The following is a 25,209-nucleotide window of genomic DNA, read 5'->3' as shown; positions in this document are numbered from 1 at the left end:
AATGGCTGTGTCCCAAGCAAAGTGGCACATAGAACTGGGTACCAACTCCAGTTGACCAGTGAAACTGGGGGTCTGGGGACTGGATCTGAAAAGGGAATTTCTTTCTTTTTTCTCTTTTTCTTTCCCATTCTAAGTAGCTCACTAGAGAAAGTCTCAGGAATTTTCAATTGTTAGCACTGACCCAGGCAATAGTGGAGTGAAGATAGAGAGACAAAGAAAGAAGTAAAATGAAGGAGATAATTCCCTAAAGGGCATGTCTTCCCTAAGAAAAGGGTGGGGCAGGGCCTTGCTCAAGGAGCTGCCCTCCTTCAGAGAAGTCACACCAAAGGGCCTGGCAAAAAAAAACAAAAAAACAAAAAAACAAAAACAGAAACAGCTTAAGCTTGGCTTTTGACTCATCTTCCATGCATGGCAGGGACAAGTTCTACTGAGAATTAAAGACACTCCACCTCTTTACCCAACTGGAGAGCTGAAGGCTGACAAGCACCACCTGCTGGGCAGGATAGGAAAAGCAAAAACCATAAAGGCTTCACATGAAATTCTGACAATCTTCTGGGTGACATCCTCAGGGAAACTTGATACTGATTTTTCCTGAGACCTGGGCATGTCTTGTCTTGGAAATTCTCATTGGTATAACCAAGGAAACCAGATGCCTAGACAAAAAATAAATGAGTCACACTAGGAGAAATGAGGATATGGCCAAGTCAAAGAAACAAACTTATACTTTAAATGAGATTCAGAAGTTGAAACAACTGATTAAAGACATTCAAACAAATATAGTAAATCAATTAAAAACTCAAATCAATGCACTGAGGGATGACATGGCAAAAGAGATGAAGGATATAAAGAAGGCATTAGGTGAACATAAGAAATAATTTGTAAGCTTCAAAAACAATTGATAGAACTTGTGAGAATCAAAGGCACAATAGAAGAGATGAAAAACAATGGAGACATACAACAGCTTATTTGAAGAAGCAGAAGAAAGAATTTATGGGCTAGAGGATGAGGAATCTGAAATCCTACACTCTTAAAGAACAGATGGGGAAAGAATGGAAAAATATGAGCATGGGCTCAGATAACTGAATGACAACATGAAGCATATGAATATGCATGTTATAGGTGTCCCAGAACAAGAAGATAAGGGACAAGGGGCAGAAAGTATAATAGAGGAATAATCAATGAAAATTTCCTATCTCTTCTGAAAGACACAAAATTACAGACCCAAGAAGCACAGTGTACCCCCAAAAGAATGGATCCATGAAGACATATTTAAAGACATGTAATAATAAAATTGTCTAATGTCAAAGACAAAGAGATTTCTGAAAGCAACAAGAGAGAATTGATCCACTACCTACAATGGAAGCTCAATAAGACTATGTGTGGATTTCTCAGCAGAAACCATTGAGGTGAGAAGGCAGTGGTATGATATATTTAAGATAAAGAAAGAGAAAAACTGTCAACCAAGAATATTTTATCCAGAAAAACTGATTTAAAAATTGAGGGAGCATATAAAATATTTTCAGACAAACAGGAATTGAAAGAGTTTGTAAGCAAGATACCTGTTCTTCAAGAAATATGAAAGGGAGCACTACAGGCAGACAGGAAAAGATAGGAGAGATATGTTTGGAGAAGAGTAGAAATGAAGACTATCAGTGAGGGTAAAAAGAAAGAGATAGAAAACATTTAAAAAGTGACTTATTAAGTCACATAGACAAAATGGTAAGCAGTAGACATTATGTTGAATGAAATTATCAAGAAACAATAGGATGGGTATTGTATGGTCTTACTAATATGAACTTACATTGATGAGCAAATTTTGAGAGATAAAGTTGACAACATAAGGTTACAAGGTAATAGAAGGAGGTTAGAGATTGGGAATTTGATGCTTAAGGAGTACAGAGGGTTCAACCAGATTGATTGTATACATCCAGAAACAGATGCTGTTTGATGTTAGCACAATATTATATGTATTCTGAACATAGAAGAATGTGAGTATGGTTGAAAGAGGAAGGCTAGGGGAATGTATGAAACCAGAAAGATAGAAGTTAAAGACTAGGATTGTATAACAGTATAACCTAGAATGGTCAACAATGATGATTAAATGTACAAATATAAGAATGTTTTTACATGAGGGAGGTAAAATGAATATCAACATTGCAAGGTGTTGAAAACTGGATGGGATAAGGGACAATCAATGCAAACGTGAGTCTAGCGTTAACAATAACAATGTAATATGTCTCCATTAATTGTAACAAAGGCAATATACCAAAGCTAAATGTCTATAACAGGAGGAAAAAAGGAGTGGTATGGATTCTTAGTCATGATGTTGGTGTATGACCTATTCATTGTATTTTATTTTATTTTATATTTATTTTTCTTCTATCTTTTATTTTCCATTATTCATTTTTTCTCCTTTTCCTCTTTCTTTGTGGAACAAATGCAAATGTACTCATACAGATTGTGATGATGAATGCATAACTGTGTGATTATAACAGGAATCATTGTTTACTTAGGATGGATTGTATGGTGCATGAATAAAACTGCTTAAAAAAATAAACAGAGGGGAGGCAGGGCAAGAGGTCAGCATAGGGAGGTGTGGAATTTAGTCAGTCCCCTAGAGCAACTAGTAAATATCCATGAATAACTAGAAAATAGTTTGGTACAACTGATAGGGGTACACGTGACCAAACACACATTGAACATCAGTCTGGAATGGGTGGAATGGCTAAGATTGCAGCATAGAACTGTAAGTAAAGCTCTCGAAACTGTGTATATGGTGCACCTCCCCCAGCAGCACAGCAGGCTGAATTGGAAAACTTCACTGTGGGAAAAAGAAGCAGTCCCTGCCAGGAGCAAGGGAATGTAGCTCAACCAAGTTCCAATTGTGGTTTTAATTAACAAATTTGTACTACTGAGTACATGCTACAAGCACAGATAAACCTGGAGCAAGCAGAAAAGGAACACAGAGCATGAGCTCAGTATACTGAAAAAGGGCTGTGTCCCAGGAAAAGGGGAAAACAGAACTATGTACCAACTCCAGTTATTTCCAGGTGAACTGGAGGCTGGGAACTGGCTCTGAAAAGGGGATTTCTGTTTTCCCTTTTTTTTTTCTCTCATTCTAAGTAGCTGATTAGAGAAAGCCCAAGTCATTTTCAATTGTCAACACTGACCCAGGCAAAAGTGAAGTTAAAATAGTCAAAGGAAAATCTCAAGTGTAGAAGATGCTTAACTAAAGGGCTTATTTTCCCTAAGAAAAGGGGGGTGGGGCCCAGCTCAAGTGGCAGCCCTCCCTCAGAGAACTCAGACCACAGTGCCTGGAGGAAAAAAAAAAAAAAACAGAAACAACTTAAGCTTGGCTTCTGACACACTTGGTCCCTGGCCGGGACAGGGTCAACTTAGAATTAAATGTACCACACATCTTTATACAGGTGGGGAGCTGCAGACTGACAAGTGCCACTTTCTGGGCAGGACATGAAAAACACAGAGTCTGGAGGCCTCACAGGAAAGTGTGACAATCTTCTAGGTCTCACCTTCAGAGAAACGTGATACCAAATACAGCCTCCTCCTGAGACCTGTGCCCATCTGGTCTGGTAAAATCTGATTGGGATAATTAAGGAAACCAGAAGCCTAGAGAAAAAAAAGTTATGAATCCCACTAGAAAAAATGAAGATGTGGCCCAGTCAAAAGAAAAAACTTACACTTCAAATAAGATACAAGAGTTGAAACAACTAATTAAAGATCTTCAAACAAATATGCTGAATCAATTCAAAAATCAAATCAACAAGTTAAGGGAAGATATGGCAAAACAGATGAAGGATGTAAAGAAGACATTGGGAGAATATAAGAAAGAACTTGAAAGTTTGAAGAAAAACAATTGGCAGAACTTATGGGAATGAAAGACAATAGAAGAGATGAAAAACAATGGAGACATGCAACAGCAGATTTGAAGAAGCGAAGAAAGGATTCAGGAACTAGTGGACAGGACATCTGAAATCCTACACACAAAAGAACACATAGGGAAAAGACTAGAAAAATATGAGTGGTGACTCAGGGAATTGAATGATAACATGAACCATACGAATATATGTTTCATGAGTGTCCCAGAAGGAGAAGAAAAAGGAAAAGGGGCAAAAACAAAATGGAGGAAATAATCACTGAAAATTTCCCATCTCTTATGAAACACATAAAATTAAATATCCAAGAAGTGTAACATACCCCAAAAAGAATAGATCTGATTAGACCGACTCCAAGCCACTTAACAATAAGATTATCAAATGTTAAAGACTAAGAGAGAATTCTGAAAGAAGCAAGAAAAAAGCAATTCATCACATGCAAAGGAAACCCAATAAGACAGTGTGTGGATTTCTCAGTGGAAACCATGGAGGTGAGAAGACAGTGGTATGATATATTTAAGCTACTGAAAGAGAAAAACTGCCAGTCAAGAATTCTATATCTGGGAAAACTGTCCTTCAAAATGAGGGACAGCTTAAAATATTTTCAGACAAACAGACATTTAGACAGTTTGTAAACAAGAGACCTGCTCTAAAAGAAATGGTAAAGGGAGAACTTCAGGAAGTTAGGAAAAGACAGGAGAAAGAGGTTTGGAGGAGAGTGTAGAAATGAAGACTATCAGTAAGGGTTCTGTATAGGCTCACTAATATGGATTAACATTGATGAGCAAAATTTGAGATTTGAGAACACAGGCTATCAGAAGATAGAAAGAGGTTAGAGTTCAAGCATTTGATGCTGAAAGTGTCAAGAAGTTTCAACAGGATTGATTGTAAAGATCCAGAAATTAAATGGGTAGCATAATGGTGTGTGATGGTAACATAATATTGCAAGTACTCTGAACAAAGATGAGTGTGAGTAAGGTTGCAAGAGGAAGGCTAAGGGCATGTATGACATCAGAAGGAAACATAGAAGATAAAGACTGGGATTAAAACATAGCAAAACCTAGATTGGACAATGATGGTGACTAAATGCACAAATATAAGAATTTTTTTAAATGAGGGAGAATAAATTAATGCCACAATTGTAAGGTGTTGGAAATTGGATGGTATAGGGGAAAATACAATCAATGCAATCTAGAGCCTATTGTTAATGGTAGCACTGTAAGATGCTTCCACTAATTGCAACAAAGATAATATACCAAAGCTAAATGTCTATAACAGTGGGCTATATGGGATTGATATGGGATTCCTGGTTTTGGTGTAGTCTGATCTTCTCATTATAATTTATTTTTATTTTTCTTCTATCTTTTGTATCTTTATTCTCCATTTTTTTCTTCTCTTATTTCTTTCAGGAAGAAATGGAAATATCCTCATATAGATTGTGGTGGTGAATGTATAATATGGGATTATACTGGGAATCATTGATCATTTTCTTAGGGTTGATTGCATGCTGTGTGAATAAAACTGTTTAAAAAACAAACTGAGGGATACAAGTGCTGGAGAAAAGGGGTGAGAGAAGGATGTACTTATTCTCTTTCTATAGGGAGATAGAGTAGCACAACCCAGCTGGAGAGTAGCATGGTGGTTTCACAGGAAGCTAACTATAGGGCCGTCATATGCTCCAGAATATCTAAAGAAATTCTTCAATTTGACAAGCAAAAAATGAAAAACCCAATTGTTTTAAAGGTTGGAAGACTTGACTAGACATCTCTTCAAAGATAAACAAACAGCAAAAGCACACAAAAAGATGCTCAATATCATTAGTCATCAGGAAAATGAAAACCAAAATGAGAATGAGATACAATTTCTCACCCATTAGGATGGCTGCTATTAAAAAAAGAAGAAAATAAGTTTTAGAGAGGATGTGTATAAATAGGAGCACTCATTCATTGCTAATGGCAGCATGAAATCGTACAGCCACTGTGAAAGATGCTTTGGCAGTTCCTCAGAAGCTAAGTATACAACTACCATATCACCTGTCAATCCCACTTCTAGAAATATAACCAAAAGTATTGAAAGCAGACATTTGAAAAGATATTTGCACATTGATGTTCATAGTGGCATTATTCACAATTGCCAAAAGATGGAAGCAACCCAAATGTCCATCAACCAATGAATGGATAAACAAACTGTGATATATAAGTACCATGGAATATTATTCAGACTTATAAAGGAATGAATTTCTGATACATGAAACAACATGGATGACCCCTGAAGACATCATTTTAAGTGAAATAAGCCAAAAACAAAAGGACAAATATTGTATAATCTCACTGATTTGAAACAATTAGAATAATCAGATTCATAGAGTCAGAATTTAGAATATAGGCTACTGGGGGATTGGGTGGAGATAGGGAATGGTAACTTAAGGCTTAAAATGTACAGTGTTCATATTTGGCATTATGAGAATGTTTTGTTAATAGATGGTGATTACAGTAGCACATCATGACCATAATTATAAGGATTGGAATAGATATGTGTGTGTATGTGTATGTGTGTGATTAAAAGGGAAAATGTTAGACTGTATATATGGTAATAGAATACATTGTTTTTAATTCCATGGAAGTATAGTTTATTGAAATGGACTATATTTCATAGTACAATTATAAAAATGTGCTATCAATAGTTGTAACAAATATTCCACAGAAATGCAAGCTTTTATTTATAGGGTGATATATGGCAATCCTGTATTTTATGCATGATTTTTCTGTAAACCCATAACTTCTCTAATAATGAAAAAAAATTGCATGAAAGGGTAAGATTCCTCAAATAGCCAAAAAACATATTGAAAAGGTACAAAGATGTTGGAGGCCACACACCTCCAGAGTTTAAGATGTATTACAAAGATACAGTAATAAAAATAGCATGTTACTGGTATAAGGACATACATATAGGGCAATGGAATTGAATGGAGAATTCTGAAATAAACTCTCACATCTATAGCCAATTTACTTTTGAGAAGGGTTGCAATTCTGCTAAAGGCACTAAAGGGGAAAAGACTAGTTTTCTAACTCATGTTGCTGGAAAAACTGGATATCCATATGAAAAATAATGAAGACGGACCCCTACCCTACCCTGTATACAAAAATTAACTCAAAATGGATCAAAGACCTACATATAATAACCCAAACTATAAAAATCCTAGAAGAAAACATATAGTAGTTTCTTCAGGTCCTTTTATCAGGCAATGTTTTCTTAGATTGTATACCAAAAGCACTAGCAACAAAAGAAAACACATAAATTAATGTAACTTCATCAAATTAAAAACTCTGCAGCATAATAGGAGTTCATCATGAAAGTAAACAGACAACCTACTGAATGGAAAAGTATATCTGGAAACTACATATCTGATAAGTTTTTAATATCCAAAATATATAAATAAACTCTTAACCTCAACAAGACAAACAACCCAAGTAAAAAATAGTAAAAATGCTTGAATAGCTATTTCTCCAAAAAAGATATATGAATGGCCATTAACCACATGGGAAGAGATATTGAATATCATTAGCCATTAGCAAAATGCAAAATCAAAACCACAGTAGGATGCCATTTCACTAGAATGGCTACTATTTTAAAAATGGAAAATAACAAGTGTTGGAAAGGATGTGAAGAAATAGCCTCACTGTTTTGAAAAGCTGGAAGCAACCCAAGTGTCCATCAGCACAAGAATGGATAAACAGAATATGGTACATACATACAATGGAATATTGCTCAGCCATGAAAGAAATGAAGTTCTGATTCATGGGACAACATGGCTGAACCATGGAGACATGTTGAGGGAAGTAAGTCAGACACAAAAGAACAGATATAGCATAATAGCACTGATATTAGATAATCAGAATAAGCAAATTCATACATTCAGAAACTAGAATAAAGTTTACCAGGGACAAGGATGGTGGTAGGGAGTGAAAAATTAACCCTTAATTGGTACTGAATTTTTGTTTGCAATAATAGAAAATTTTGGTAATGGATGGTGGTGATGTTAGCACATCATTGTGAATGTAATTAACACCACTGAATTGCATACTTGAAAGTGGTTAAAAGGGAAAATTTTAGTTTGTATTGATATTATCTGAATAAAAAATATTAAAATGTAGTAAGACTGTGCACACAAATATTGAAACCAAAGGTAAAATATATACTATCATTACTAGTACATTACTAGTACAAATTTTTAACATTAGGGATAACTGAAGTGTGAATAGGACTATATGGGAACTCTATTTTCTTCTTGATTTTTATGTAGACTTAGAAATTCTTTAATAAAAAATTAAAGAAAACATTTTTGGAAGATTATCTTTCTCCCATAAATTTCACCCTTTACAACCATTAAAAATTTAAAGATTTTCTGTATAAGTACCTTCATAGAAAAAGTTAACATAAAAGACTAATATATTAAACAAAATATAGGTAGATAATTATTTAATCTCAAATTGGAAAGCCATACCACTTATGAAAACAGTTGCAATTGCAAAGGAATGGGCAAGTGTTCCAACTTCCCTATATCCTTGGCAACTCTATGTTTTCTCTTTTTTTTAATAATAGGCATCCGGGGAGTTGTGAAGTGGTATTTCATTGTGATTAAAATTTGAATTTTCCTGATAACCAATGAGGTTGAGCATATTTTCATGGATCTGTTGGTCATTTGTATATCTTCTTTGGAGAAATGTCTATATTCAAGTCCATTAAACAATTTTAAATTGGTTTTTTTTTTATTTTTTGCTTGAGTTGTAGCAGTTAATTATATACACTGGATTTTAAACCCTTATCAGATATATGGTTAGCATTTATTTTCTCCCATTCTGTATACTGTTTCTTCACTTTTCTGATAAAGTTCTTTAACTTTAAAATTTTTAATTTTGATGAAATATTTTTATCTGTTTTTATTTTTTGCTTCCACACTTAGTGTAGTACTTAAGAAATCACTTCCAAATCCAAGGTTATGAAGGCTTTCACTTATATTTTCTTCTAAGAATTATGTGGTTTTAGATCTTGTTTAAGTACTTGATCCATTTAGGGTTAATTTTTGTATATGGTGTGAGACAGAAGTCCCAGTACCATTTTTTGAAGAAGCCATCCTTTCCTCATTTAATACACATGGCACCTTGTCTAAAATCAGTTGGCCATACAGGTGTGGGTTCATTTCTGGCTCTCCATTCTATTCCATTTGTCTATGTGTCTTTCTTTATGCCAGTACCACACTGTTTTGATTACTGTGGCTTTGTAGTAAGTTTTGAAATTGGGAAGTGTGAGACCTCCAACTTTATTCTTCATTTTCTAGATTGTTTTGGCTATTTGGAACCACTTGTGATTTCATATGAATTTGATGATTGGCTTTTTGATTTCTGCAGAAAAAGCTTCTGGGATTTTGACAGGAATTTCATTGAATCTGTACAAAACTTTGATTATCACTGGTATCATATCCAGATTATATCTTTCTATCAATGACCATGAAATGTCTTTTCATTTGTTTAGGTATTTTTTTTTTCAAAGTAGACTTTTTTTAAAAAATTCATTTTTATTGAGATATATTCACATACCATGCAGCCATACAAAGAGTACAATCAATTGTTCACAGTACCATTATATAGTTGTGTGTTTGCCACCAAAATTAATTTTTGAACATTCATTACCGCACACACAAAAAAATAAGAATAAAAGTTAAAGTGAAAAAACAATTAAAGTAAAAAAGAACACTGGGTGCCTCTTTTTCTGCCCCCATTTTTCTACTGATTCATCCTTACACTGTACAAAGGGGAGTGTGGTCCATATGGCTTTCCCAATCACATAGTCACCCCTCATAAGCTACATTTTTATACAATCATCTTCAAGATTCAAGAGTTCTGCATTGTAGTTTGATAGATTCAAGGAATTTACTGCTAGATATTCCAATTCATTAGAACCTAAAAAGGGATGTCTACATTGTGTGTATGAGTGCCCACCTGAGTGACCTCTCAGCTCCTTTTAGGATCTCTCAGCCACTGAAACATTTCATTTCACATCCCCCTTTTGGTCAAGAAGATGTTCTTTATCCCCCAATGCCAGGCCTAAATTCCTCCCCAGGAGTTATATTCCTTGCCAGGGAGATTCACTCCCCTAGGTATCAGATCCCATGTAGGGGGAAGGGCAGTGATTTCACCTGCCAAGTTGGCTTAGCTAGAGAGAGAGGGCCACATCTGAGCAACAAAGAGGCATTCAGGAAGAGGCTCTTAGGCACAATTATAGGAAGGCTTAGCCTCTCCTTTGCAGCAACAGTCTTCCCAAGGGCGAGTCCCATGGTAGAGGGCTCATCCCATCAAACCACCAGACTCCTGTGTCTGTAAGCACATCAGCAACCATCAAGGTGGGGAAGCCAAACACCCCTGAATTCTCCACCAGCTCCTGTTTAGGTCTTTTTAAATTTTTTTTAAGCAGCATTTTGTGGTTTTCAGTGTAGACGTCCTTCACCTCCCTGGCTGAATTTATCCCTAGCTATTTTTTCTTATAGATGCTATTATGAAAGTAATTGGGATTTTGTTTATTTCTTATTTCCACTTCAGATTCTTCTTTGCTGGTAGATAGAAACTCAACTGATTTTTGCATGTTAATCTTGTAGCCAACAAATTTGCTGAATTTATTTATTACTTCTATTAATTTTCTTCTGGATTGTTTGGGATTTTCTATATGAAGGATAATGTCATCTGCAAATAGAGGTAGTTTTACTTATTCCTTTTCTATTTGGATGCATTTTATTTCTTTTCTTGCCTAATTTATCTGTGTAGAACTTCCAGTTCAATGTTGAATAGCAGTAGTGAAAGTAGGAATCGGTGTCTTGTTCCTGACCATAGGGGGAAGGCTTTAAGTCTTCAAGTATTGAATAAGATATTAACGGCTGGTTTTTCATACATTCCATTTAGGTACATTCAGGAAATTCTCTTCTATTCCTAGTTTTCTTAATTTTTTTAATCAGGAAATGGAGGCAGATTTTGTCAAATGCCTTTTCTGAATCAATTAAGATGACTATGTGTATTTATTCCTTCATTCTATTAATGTGCTGCATTACCTAATTGATTTTCTTATTTTAAACTACTTTTGCAATACTGGGATAAAACACAGTTGTTTGTGGTGTAGAATTCCTTTAACTTGGTGTTGGATTTGATGTCCAAAATTTTGTTGATGATTTTTGCATTGATATTCATAAGATATATTGCTTAGTAGTTTTCTTTCCTTTGATATCTTTATCTTGTTTTGGTATCAGAGTAATACTACCCTCAAAAATGTTTTATGATTATTTCCCTCTTCTTCAATATTTTGGAAGAGTTTCTATGTTTGATAGAATTTACTGATGAAGTCATCTGTTCCTGGATTTTTCTTTTTGAGAGATTTTGACTACTTATTACATGTCTTAACTTGTTATTGGTATGCTGGGTTCTACTATTCTTGAGTCAATATAGGTAACTTGTATGTGCCTAGGAATTCATTCAATTCCTCTAGATTATCTGATTTATTGGCATAATATCATCCATACTATTTCCATATTCTGTATTTTTAGCTTTTTATTTTGAAATAATTTCAAACTTGCAAGACAGTTACAAAAATCATACAAATCCCATATAGAGAACTCCAACATAGACTTAGCTCCCTAGATACTCATATCTATGCAGTTTAACATTTTGCCACTTTTTCTTTATAATTCTATCTATCCTTCTATCTGTCTGTTTCTCAATCCATTTTCTGAATACTAGATCATAGGTTGCATACATATTCTTTGAATAATGAATACTGTCATATACATTTGCTAAGAACAAGCATATTCTCTTATATAACCAACTTAAGTACTGTTATCATGTTTGAAACTTTCATAGTGATATAAAACTTAGAGTTAATATTGCAATTTTTTTTTCATATGCCCCAATAATGTCCTTTTGAGTCTTTATCCTCCATTATAAGATCCTATGCAGGATCATGTATTTCATATGTCATGGTCTTTTTAGTTGTTCTTTTTTATTCTTTTTGTAATTGAGAGAACTTATATACAACATACCTTTCTCACGTCAACCACTACCAAGCTTCTGATTCAGTAGGATTAATCTCATACACTTTCCATTGCTAAAACTTGCCCGTTTCTTCCAACAGAAACCTTCCACCCATTATGATTAACTATATGTTCAACCTGACCCCCTAACCCTGAAAGCCCATACTCTATGTCTCTATGAGCTTGTATATTCTCTGGTAATTTCTTTGTGGTAACTGTGGGGTTTAAATTTAACAACCCAAAGCTGTAATGCTCTCCTTTTCTTTGATATCAACATAACTTCAATATTACACAGAAAATATGTGTAACCCCTAACCCCACACCTTTTACAGTTCTTGTCACAAATTACATACTTACACAATATGAGTTCGAAATCATTAATTTACCATTATATTTTATGCACTTGCCTTTTAAACCCTGAAGGTAGTAAATAGTGGAATTACAAACCAAAATACAATAGTAAGGATATTTATAGTATCTGTGTTGTTACTTTTAGCAGAGACCTTTATTTCTTTATGTGGCCTGGATTTCTTCTCTGTTGCTCTTTGCTTTCAACCTGCAGAGCTCTCTTTAACATGTCTTGTAGGGCAGGTCCTGTGGTGATGAAATCCCTCAGCTTTTGTTTGCAGTATATGGGAATGTCTTAATTTCTCCCTCACTTTTGAAAGACAGCTTTGTTGGATATAGAATGTTTGGTGGTCAATATTTGTGCTTTCCCCACTTTAAATATGTTATCCTGCTGCAAATTTGCTTTCATCATTTCTGATGAGAAAATGGCGCTTAATTTATTGAGGCTCCCATGTATGTGACCTGTTGTTTCTCTCAATGGCTTTGAGAATTCTATCTTTGGCATACAACAGTTTATAATATGCTGCCTGTAGGTTTATTTGTGTTTATCCTATTTAGAGTGCATTGAACATCTTGGATGTGTATAGTTATGCCTTTCTTTAAATTTGGAAGTCCCTAGTCATTATTTCAATAAATATTCTCTTTGTTCCTTTCTCTTTTTCTTCTTCTTTTTGTATTCTCACAATACAAATATGGCTATCTTTGATGATGTCCCAGAAGTTCCTTAGGCTCACTTTTCTCCCTTCTTCCTTTTTTTGTCTCTGCAGTCTCAATGATTTAAATAGTAGTATCTTCAAGTTCACTGACTCTTCTGCAAGGTCCAATTAGCCGTTTAATCTTTCTGAGGAATTTTAAATTTATATTACTGTGGTCTTCAGGTCTTTTTTGGTTTCTTTTCATAATATTCATTTCACTATTCATATTCTCTGTGTTCATCTATTGTTTTCCTGGTTTTCTTTAGTTACTTTTGTCCACGAGTTCCTTTAGGTCTTTGAGCATATTTAGTAACATTGTTTTAAAATGTTTTCTGGTATAGCCCAGATCTGAACCTTCCCATTTATGGTTTCTAATGTTTTAATCTTCTCCTTATCCTTTACCTGGGCCACTGCTTCCTGGATTTTTTGTGTGTGTGTTTTGTTTAGACTTTTGTTGAAAACTGGACATTGAAATAGTTAAATTTTGTCACTGGAATTTGGACTCTGAGGCATCTGTTCCTTAAGCTTGTACCCAAATAGATTTAATTCATTAAGACCTGTTTTTGTTTGTTTGTTTGGATTAACATATGGTCTATCCTGGAGACTATAACATGTATATTTGAAAAAAAATGTGTATTTTGCTGTTGTTGGATGGAGTATTCCATATGTGTCTGTAGGATCTAGTTGATTAATAGTCTTTTGCAGAGCCTATTTTCCTTATTGATCTTTTTTTTGTTTTATTCTATCCATTATTGAAAGCAGTGTATTGAAGTTTCCAAGTATTATTGTAGCACTCTCTCTCCCTTCAATTTTGAATTACTCACTTCATGTATTTTGGGGCTCAGTTATTAGGTGGTTATATATTTATGATTCTAGTTACACTTACCCTTTGTAGTATTAAGGTGCAGTATCCTTCTTAGTCCCTTGTAATAGTTTTTTTTTTTACTTAAAATCTACTTTTTTGATATTTGTGTAGTCAACCCAGTGTACTTTAGGTTCCTATATGCATGGAATATTTTTCCCACCCTTTCACTTTCAACTTATTAGTGTCTTTCTGTCTGAGTCTCTGGAAGAGAACGTATGTTTAAATCATGCTTCTTAATCCATTCTGCCAAGCACATCCTTTGATGGAAAGTTTAATCCATTTGCATTTAGGAGAATGACTTATGGTAAGATAGGGTTAACTTCAGCCGATTTTGTCATTTGTTTCTTGTACATCATATACATTTGTGATCCTTCATTTTCTCCATTGCCACCATCTTTTGTTTATAAGTATTCTTTGGTACTGAAACTGTTTGGTGTCCTTTTCATTTTCTTTCCTGTATATAATTTTAGATATAATGTTGTGGTTACAAGAAGATTTCATTTTTTTAAAAAATTCAGTTTTATGGGATCGATTCACATACCATGGAATCATTCATGGTGTACAATCAACTGTTCACAGTACTTAGTTGTGCAATCATCACTGCAATCAATTTTTGAATATTTTCCTTACACCATAAGAATAAAGACAAGAATAAAAAATAAAAGTACAAAGGAACACCCAAATCATTCCATCTCCTCCATCCCACACTATTTTTAATGGTTTTTGTCCCCATTTTTCTACTCATCTATCCATACACTGGATAACTGGGTGTGAGCCACAAGGTTTTCACAATCACACCATCACACCATGTAAGCTAGATAGTTATGTAATTGTCTTCAAGAATCAAGGCTACTGGGTTGCATTTCAAAAGTTTCAGATATTTCCTTCTAGCTATACCAAAACACAAAAACCTAAAAAGGGATATCTATATACAGCATTAGAATGTCCTCCAGAGAGACCTCTCAACTCCATTTGAAATCTCTCAGCCACTGAAAATTTATTTTGTTTCATTTCACTTCCCCCTTTTGGTCAAGAAGATTTTCTCAATCCCATGATGTCATGTCAAGGCTCATCCGCAAGAAGTATGTCCTGTATTGCTAGGGAGATTTACACCACTGGGAGTAAGTTCCCACATAGGAGGGAGTCACAATCATTGACCACTGTAGATTTCACTAAGTTGTACAGCTCCAGTCTTTATCACATACCTTTACTTCTGGTGTCATACATGTCCCTGGCCTTCCTCTTTCAGCTTTGCTCACAGACATTTTTGTTCAGTGTATTTATAATATTGTGCTACCATTACACAATACTATGCTATCCATTTCTGGATCTACACAATCAATCCTGTTGAACATTCTATACTCTTTCAGCATTGAGTGCCCAATCTCTACCCTCTATCTACTGATAACTTGTGGTCTCAGTTTTAATTCTCAAAGTTTGCTCATTAATGTTACTTCATACAGCATTTTTCCTTTTGTTTCTGGCTAACTTCACTCAACATAATGTACTCAAGGTCTATCCACATTATTATATGTTCCATGACATTATTCTGTCTTACAGAAGTGCAATATTCCATCATGTGAATATACCAGTGGATTTGTTTATCCACTTGTCTGATGACAGACATTTGGGATGTTACCATCACTTGGCAATTGTGAATAATGCCTCTATAAATATCAGTTTACAAATGTCTATTCCTCTCTTAGCTTTCAGTTCCTCTGAGTACATATCTAGAAATGGAATTGCTGGATAATATGTCAAATGTATACATAGCATCCTGAGGAGCCACCAGACTAATGTGCAGAGTGCCTGTGCCAATCTCCATTCCAACCAACAGTGAATAAGTGTGCCTGTTTCTCTACATCCTTTCCAGCACTTGTAATTTTCTGTTTCTTGGATAATGGCCATTCTGGTTGGTGTGAGATCATATCTCATTATGGTTTTGATTCACATTTCCCTAATAGCCAGTGAAGTTGAGCATTTTTCATATGTTTTTGAAACATTTGTATTTCCTCTTCAGAAAGGTGTCTGTCCATGTCTTTTGCCCATTTCTTAATTAGGTTGTTTGTCTTTCTGTTGTTGAGTTGTTGAATCCCTTTATGTATTCTGCCTATTAAACCCTTATCTGATATGCAGTTCATAAATATTGACTCCCATTATATAGGCTGCCTTTTTCTTTATGACAAAGTCCTTTGATTTAAAAATGTGTTTAATTTTGAGGAGATCCTATGTATCTATTTCTTATTTGGTTGCTCACACTTTGGGGTTAAGGTCTAGGAATCCACTTCCTTACCACCAGATTTTTTTTATTAAATTCAGTTTTATTGAAATACATTCACACACCATACAATCATCCATGATATACAATCCACTGTCCACAGTATGATAACATAGTTATGTGTTCATCACCACAATCTATCTCTGAACATTTTCCTTACATCAGAAAGAACCAGAACAAGAATAAAAAATAAAAGTGAAAAAAGAACACCCAAATCATCCCCCCATCCCACCCCATTTGTCCTTTAGTTTTTATCCCCATTCCTCCACTCATCAATACACTAGATAAAGGGAGTGTGATCCACAAGGTCTTCACAATCACACTGTCACCCCTTGTAATCTACATTATTATATAATTGTCTTCAGGAGTCCAGACTACTGGGTTGGAGTTTGGTAGTTTCAGGTATTTACTTCTAGCTATTCCAATACATTAAAGCCTAAGAGGTGTTATCTATATAGTGCATAAGAATGTCCACCAGAGTGACCTCTCGACTCCATTTGGAATCTCTCAGCCACTGAAACTATTTCGTCTCATTTTGCATCCCCCTTTTGGTCAAGAAGGTACTCTCAGTCCCACGATGCTGGGTCCAGATTCATCCCCAGGAGTCATACTCTGCATTTCCAGGGAGATTTACACCCCTGGGAGTCGGGTTCCACATAGGGGGGAAGGGCAGCGAGTTCACCTGTCGAGATGGCTCCATTAGAGACAGAGAGGGCCACATCTGAGCAACAAAGAGGTACTCAGGAGGAGACTCTTAGGCACCATTACATACAACTTTAGATTCTCCTTTGTGGTAATGAGCTTCATAAGGGCAAGTCCCATGCTCGAGGGCTCAACACATCAAACTGCCAGTCCCAATGTTTGTGACAACATCAACACCAGTCCAGGTGAGGATGTCCAACACATCCGCACCTACCCCCAGATCCTTGGGGCTGGGGAGGGGGAGGCTGTAAATATATTTTTTATTTTCTGCCCAAATTACTCTAGGATGTGTCACTATTTCACTCCAGCCTATACTAACCAACCGTATCTCACTGCCTATTCAAAGTTCCATGCAATTGTGGTGTTTGAACAAATCGACTGTAGAGTTGTACTGTTTAGAAAATTTAGATCCTGTACCAAATAGATATCTATTCCCTTGACCACCAGATTTTTAAGATATCACCCTACATTTTTTTCCAAGAGTCTTATGGTCTTAGCACTAATGTCTAGGTCTTTGACCCATTTTGAGTTAATTTGTGTGTAAGGCATTAGTTAGGACTTCCCTTTCATTCTTTTGGATATGGATATCCAGTTCTCTAAACACCATTTATTGAAGAGGCTGCTCTGTCCCAGTTGCTTTGGCTTGACTGCCTTATCGGAGATCAATTGTCTGTAGATGTGAGGGTTTATTTCTGATGACTCAATTTGATTCCATCGGTCAGTATATCTATCTTTATGCCAGTACCATGCTCTTTTGAACACTGTAGCTTTGTAATATGTTTCAAAGTCAGGTAATGTGAGGACTCCCACTTCATTCCTCTTTCTAAAGATGTTTTCACTATGCAGGGCACCTTGCCCTTCCAAATAAATTTTATTATTGGTTTTTATATTTCTGAAAATAAGTTGTTGGGATTTTGATCAATATTGCACTGAATCTATAAATCAGTTTAGGTAGAATTCACATCTTAACTGTATATATCTTCAAATCCATGAACATTGTATGTTCTTCCATTTTTTTAGGTCCTGTTTGATTTCCTTTAGCAGTTTCTTGTAGTTTTTTTCTGCACAGGTCCTTTGTGGCCTTGGTTAAGTTTATTCCTAAATACTTCATTCTTTTGATTGCTGCTGTAAATGGAAATTTTTTCTTGTTTTCCTCCTGCTGTTGCACATTACTTGTGTAAAGGAACACTACAGATTTTTGCATTTTGATCTTGTAGCCTTCCACTTTGCTGTATTTATTTATTAGTTCTAGTAGCTTTGCTGTAGATTTTTCTGGATTTTCTACATATATCATGCAATCTGCAAACAGTGGAAGTTTTACTTCTTCCTCTCCAATTTTGATGCCATTTATTTCTTTTTCTTGCCTAATTGCTCTAGCTAGAATTTCCAGCACAATGTTGAATAACAATGGTGACAGTGGGCATCCCTGTCTTGTTCCTGATCTTAGAGGGAAAGTTTTCAGTCTTTCACCATTGATTGCGATGTTAGCTATGGGTTTTTCATATATTGCCTTTATCATTTTGAGAAAGTTCCCTTGTATTCCTATCCTTTGAAATATTTCCATGAAGAAAGGATGTTGAATTTTGTCAAATGTCCCTTTTTTTTTTTTTGCATCAATCGAGATGTTCATGTGTTTCTTCCACTTTAATTTATTGGTATAGTGTATTACATTAGTTAATTGATTTTCTTATGTTGAACCAGTCTTGCATACCTGGAATAAATCTCACCTCGCCATGCTGTATAATTCTTTTAACATGCTGCTGGATTCAATTTGTGAATATTTTGTTGAGGATTTTTGCATCTATGAACACTAAAGAGATTGGTCTATAGTTTTCTATTTTATAATATCTTTGTCTGACTTTGGTATTAAGGTGATGTTGGCTTTGAAGAATGATTTAGGTAGCTTTCCCCCTCTCCAATTTTTTGAAGAGTTTTAGCAGGATTGGTACTAATTCTTTCTTGAATGCTTGGTAGAATTCACATGTGAATCCATCTGGTCCTGGGCTTTTCATTTTGGGGAGCTTTTTGACCACTGACTCAATCTTTTTACCTGTGATTAGTTTTTTGAGGTTGTCTATTTCTTCTTGAGTCAATGTTGGTTGTTCATGTATTTCTAGGAAGTTGTCCATTTCATCTAAGTTGTCTAGTTTATTAGCATAGAGTTGCTTGTAGTATCTTCTCATTATATCCTTTATTTCTGCAGGGTCAGTAGTTATGTCCCCTTTCCCATTTCTGATTCTATTTATCTGCATCCTCGCTCCCTCCCTCCCTCTCTCTCTCTCTCTCTCTCTCATCTCTATCTCTATCTCTTATCTCTATCTCTATCTCTATCTCTCTGTCTCTCTCTTTCTCTCCCCCATCTCTCCCCCCTCTTTGTTAGCCTAGCTAAGGGTCCATCAATTGTATTGATTTTCTCAAAGAAAGAACTTCCAGTTTTGTTGATTCTCTCTATTGTTTCCCTGTTCTCAATTTCCTTTATTTCTGCTCTAATCTTTGTTATTTATTTCCTTGTGTTTGCCTTGGGGTTAGTTTGCTGTTCTTTCTCTAGTTCCTCCAGGTGAACAGCTAATCCCTCAATTTTTCCTCTTTCTTCTCTTTAAATATATCCCTTAGGGCAACAAATTTCCCTCTCAGCAGCCCCTTTCCTGCATCCTATAAGTTTTGAAATGTTGTGTTTTCATTGTCATTTTCCTCAAGCTATTTACTAATTTCTCTTGTATTTTTTTTCCTTTACCCATTGGTTTTTTAAGATGGTGTTGTTTACCTTCCATGTATTTGTAAATTTTCTGACCTTCTGCCTGTTATTTATTTCCAACTTCATTCCATTATGATCTAAGGAAGTGTTTTGTATAATATTAATATTTTTAAATTTGTTGAGACTTGCTTTGTGACCCAACATGTGGTCTATCCTAGAGAATGTTCCATGTGAACTTCGGAAAAATGTGTGTCCTGTTGTGGGGTGTAGTGTTCTATAAATGTCTGTCAAGCCCAGTTCATTTATCGCACTATCAGTGTATCTGTTCCCCTATGGATCATCTGTCTAGATATTCTATGCATTGATGAGAGTGTTGTATTGAAACCTCCTACTATTATTGTAGAAGAATCTACTACTTTCACTGTTCTCAGTGTTTGCCTCATGTATTTTGGGGCACTATGGCTTGATGCATAAATGTTTATGATTGTTATGTTTTCTTGATGAATTGAACCTTTTATTATTATACAGGGTCCATGTCTCTTTTAATTGTTTTATTTTGAAGTCTAATTTTTCTGATATTAATATAGCTACTCCCACTTTTATCTGGTTTTTGTTTGTGTGAAATGTCTTTTTCCAACCTTTTACTTTCAGCATATTTTGTCCTTGTGCTTAAAGTGAGTTTCTTGTAGACAGTTTGTTGATGGTTCGTTCTGCCAGTCTATGTTATTATATTGGGGAGTTTAATCCATCATCATGTAATGATGTTACTGTAAAGGCAGTACTTTCTTCTACCATTTTGTATTTTGGATTTCGTATGTCATATAAAATCTTATTTCTATTCTCTCTTTCCTTTTACATTTCTTGATATTCTTCATTTCTACACTCTTCGCTAAACCTCTGTCTCCTGTCTTTTCCTATCAGCTTGTAGCACTCCCTTAGTATTTCTTGTGGTACTAGTCTCTTATTCACACACTCTCTCAGTGTCCATTTGTCTGAAAATATTTTAATATTGCCCTCATTTTTGAAGTAGAGTTTGTGGGATATAGAATTCTTGGTTAGCAGCTTTTCTCGTTCAGTATCTTAAATATATCATACCACTGCATTCTTGCCTTCATGGTTTCTGCAGAGGAAATCTCTACATAGTCTTAATGAGCTTCCCTTGTACGTGATGGACCATTTTTCTGTTGCTGCTTTCAGGATCCTCTTTTTGTCTATGACATTGAACAATCCAATCAGTAAGTGTTTTGGAGTAGGACTATTGGGATCTACTCTGTTTGGGGTATTCCGTGCTTCTTGAATCTGTAATTTTGTATCTTTAATAAGAGTTGGGAAATTTTCAGTGATTATTTCTTCTATTATTCTTTCTGCCATGTTTCCCATCTCTTCTTCTTCTGCGTCACCCATAACGTATATTTGTGCACTTGTTGTTTTTTAGTTCACTAAGTCCCTGCTCTTAGTTTTCCATTCATTTCCCTATTGATTCTTTTGTGTGTATGATTTCAAATGTCCTGCCTTCCAGTTCACTAATCCTTTCTTCTGGTTGTTCAAATCTACTTTTGTATGTCTCCACTGTGTTTTTCATCTCTTCTGTTGTGCCATTCATTCCCATTAGTTCTGCATTTGTTTTTTCAAGCTTAGGATTTATTCTTTATGATCATTCAGGGTCTTCTTTATATTCTTCATCTCTTTTGCTACATTTTCCTTCAGCTCATTGATTTGGTTTAGGAGATTTATTAGATGTTTCCATTCCTGTATCTCAGTTGAACTGTTAGTTTGTCTCTTTGGCTGGTCAACCATTTTGTCTTTCATGGTATGGCTTGTAATTTTTAACTCTCTTGGCATCTTATTTTCTTGATTATTTCATTCTGGATCTCATTTCCACTCTTTTACCTAGGGTTTTCTTATTGGTTGGCTTTGTTTTCTATCCTTTGGCATTAAGTACAATTTATTCTAAACCTCTACCATAGCTTCTGTTTAGTTGATCAGTATGCTTCACCTCTTGTTTTGCTGGTTCTTGCTGTGCCTGTAGGTCACCTTTTTTTTTTAATGTAGATAAAGTTTATTTCCAAACTCTACCCCCAAGCCACTAAATCAGTCTTTGTCATTGGGGCCCAGGAATCTGCAATTTTCACAAGCTTCCTTGGTGACACTTTTTTTTAAAATCTTCATTTTATTGAGATATATTCACATACCATGTAGTCATACAAAACAAATCGTACATTCAGTTGTTCACAGTACCATTACATAGTTCTACATTCATCACCTAAATCAATCCCTGACACCTTCATTACCACACACACAAAAATAACAAGAATAATAATTAAAGTGAAAAAGAGCAATTAAAGTAAAAAAAGAACACTGGGTACCTTTGTCTGTTTGTTTGTTTGTTTGTTTCCTTCCCCTATTTTTCTACTCATCTATCCATAAACTAGACAAAGGGGAGTGTGGTCCTTATGGCTTTCCTAATCCCATTGTCACCCCTCATAAGCTACATTTTTATACAATTGTCTTCCAGATTCATGAGTTCTGGGTTGTAGTTTGATAGTTTCAGGTATCTACCACCAGCTACCCCAATTCATTAGAACCTAAAAAGGGTTGTCTATATTGTGCATAAGAGAACCCACCATAGTGACCTCTCGGCTTCTTTTGGAATCTCTCAGCTACTGAAGCTTATTTCATTTCCTTTCACATCCCCCTTTTGGTCAAGAAGATGTTCTCCATCCCACGATGCCAGGTCTACATTCCTCCCCGGGAGTCATATTCCATGTTGCCAGGGAGATTGATTCCCCTGGGTGTCTGATCCCACGTAGGGGGGAGGGAAGTGATCTCACCTTTCAAGTTGGCTTAGCTAGAGAGAGAGGGCCATATCTGATCAACAAAGAGACATTCAGGAGGAGGCTCTTAGGCAAAATTATAGGGAGGCCTAGCCTCTCCTTTGCAGCAACAGTCTTCCCAAGGGTAAATCCTGTGGTAGAGAGCTGAACCCATCAAACCACAAGTACCCTGTGTCTGTGGTCATGTTAGCAACCATCGAGGTGGGGTAGGCCAATACCCCTGCATTCCCCACAGGCTCTTCAAGGGGGCTCTACATATTTTTTTCCTTGTTTTTTTTAAACTTTTTTTTTTAGTCAACTGTATGAAAGATAAAAAAATAAAAAAATAATTAAGAAAAAATAACATACAATAAATGAACATTTCAAAGAGACCAAAGAAGGGAGTGAGAAAAAGACAACTAACCTAAGATAAATACTTTATTTCCAACATGTTCCTACTCTACCCCAAGAAAGTTACCTAGTATACCAACATTTCTGTGAACTTCTTCCTACTATACCCATCAGAAATTAACAGCCCATAGTCGTTCCTGGGCATTCCCAGAATGTTAAATTTACACATGATAGCTTATCTCTTCTTCTTGGATTATTGTTCCCCCTTCCTTAATTGTTCTCTATTGCTAGTTCCCCTACATTCTACATTATAAACCATTTGTTTTACATTTTTCAAAGTTCACATTAGTGGTAACATATAATATTTCTCTTTTTGTGCCTGGCTTATTTCGCTCAGCATTATGTCTTCAAGGTTCATCCAGGTTGTCATATGTTTCACAACACTGTTCCTTCTTACTGCTGCATAGTATTCCATCGTGTGTATATACCACATTTTATTTATCCACTCATCTGTTGAAGGACATTTGGGTTGTTTCTGTCTCTTGGCAATTGTGAATAATGCTGCTATGAACATTGGCGTGCAGATATCTGTTTGTGTCACTGTTTTCTGATCTTCAAGATATATACTGAGAAGTACAATCGCTGGATCAAATGGTAACTCTATATCTAGTTTTCTAAGGAACTGCCACACTGACTTCCAGAGTGGCTGAACCATAATACAGTCCCACCAACAATGAATAAGAGTTCCAATTTCTCCACATCCCCTCCAGCATTTGTAGTTTCCTGTTTGTTTAATGGCAGCCATTCTAACCAGTGTTAGATGGTATCTCATTGTGGTCTTAATTTGCATCTCTCTAATAGCTAGTGAAGCTGAATATTTTTTCATGTGTTTCTTGGCCATTTGTATTTCCTCTTCAGAGAACTGCCTTTTCATATCTTTTGCCCATTTTATAATTGGGCTGTCTGTACTATCATCATTGAGTTGTAGGATTTCTTTATATATGCAAGATATCAGTCTTTTGTCAGATACATGGTTTTCAAAATTTTTTTCCATTGAGTTGGCTGCTTCTTTTCCTTTTTGAGAAATTCCTTCGAGGTACAGAAACCTCTAAGCTTGAGGAGTTCCCATTTATCTATTTTTTCTTTTGCTGCTTGTGCTTTGGGTGTAAAGTCTAGGAAGTGTCCACCTAATACAAAGGTCTTGAAGATGTTTTCCTACATTATCTTCTAGGAGTTTTATGGTACTTTCTTTTATATTGAGATCTTTGGTCCATTTTGAGTTAATTTTTGCATAGGGTGTGAGGTAGGGGTCCTCTTTCATTCTTTTGGACATGGATATCCAACTCTCCCAGCCCCATTTGTTGAAAAGGCCTTTATGACCCAGTTCACTGACTTTGGTGGCCTTATCAAAGATCAGTCAGCCATGGATCTGGGGGTCTATCTCCTAATTCTCAATTCAATTACATTGATCTATATGTCTATCTTTGTGCCAGTACCATGCTGTTTTGACAACTGTGGCTTTATAATAAGCTTCAAAGTCAGGGAATTTAAGTCCTCCCACTTAGTTTTTCTTTTTTAGAGTGTCTTTAGCAATTCGAGGCATCTTCCCTTTCCAAATAAATTTGATAACTAGCTTTTCCAAGTCTGCAAAGTAGGTTGATGGAATTTTCATTGGGATTGCATTGAATCTGTAGATGAGTCTGAGTAGAATTGACATCTTAATGACATTCAGCCTTCCTTTCCATGAACATCGAATATTTTTCCATCTTTTAAGGTCCACTTCTATTTGTTTTAGTAGAGTTATGTAGTTTTCTTTGTATAGGTCTTTTACATCTTTGATTAAGTTTATTCCTAGGTACTTGATTTTTTTTTAGTTGCTATTGAAAATGGTATCTTTTTCTTGAGTGTCTCTTCAGTTTGTTCATTTCTAGAATATAGAAACATTACTGACTTCTGTGCATGAATCTTGTATCCCACTACTTCGCTAAATTTGTTTATTAGCTCCAGTAGCTTTATCATCATTTTCTCAGGGTTTCCCAGATATAAGATCATATCCTCTGCAAACAATGACAGTTTTACCTCTTCTTTTCCAATTTGGATGCCTTTTATTTATTTATCTTGCCGGATTGCTCTGGCTAGCACTTCCAGCACAATTTTGAGTAACAGTGGTGATAGCGGGCATCCTTGTCTTGTTCCTGATCTTAGAGGGAAGGCTTTCAGTCTCTCACCATTGAGTACTATGCTGGCTGTGGGTTTTTCATACATACTCTTTATCATATTGAGGAAGTTTCCTTCAATTCCTACCTTTTGAAGTGTTTTTATCAAAAACAGATGTTTATTTTGTGAAATGCTTTTTCAGCATCTATTGAGATGATCAATTGATTTTTCCCTTTTGACTTGTTAATGTGTTGTAATACATTGATTATTTTTCTTATGTTGAACCATCCTTGCATGCCTGGAATGAACCCCACTTGGTCATGGTGTATGATTGTTTTAAT

Source organism: Choloepus didactylus, chromosome Y (genome assembly GCF_015220235.1).
Source record: "Choloepus didactylus isolate mChoDid1 chromosome Y, mChoDid1.pri, whole genome shotgun sequence".
NCBI lineage: Eukaryota > Metazoa > Chordata > Mammalia > Pilosa > Megalonychidae > Choloepus > Choloepus didactylus.
Note: the sequence above shows the minus strand (reverse complement) of the source record.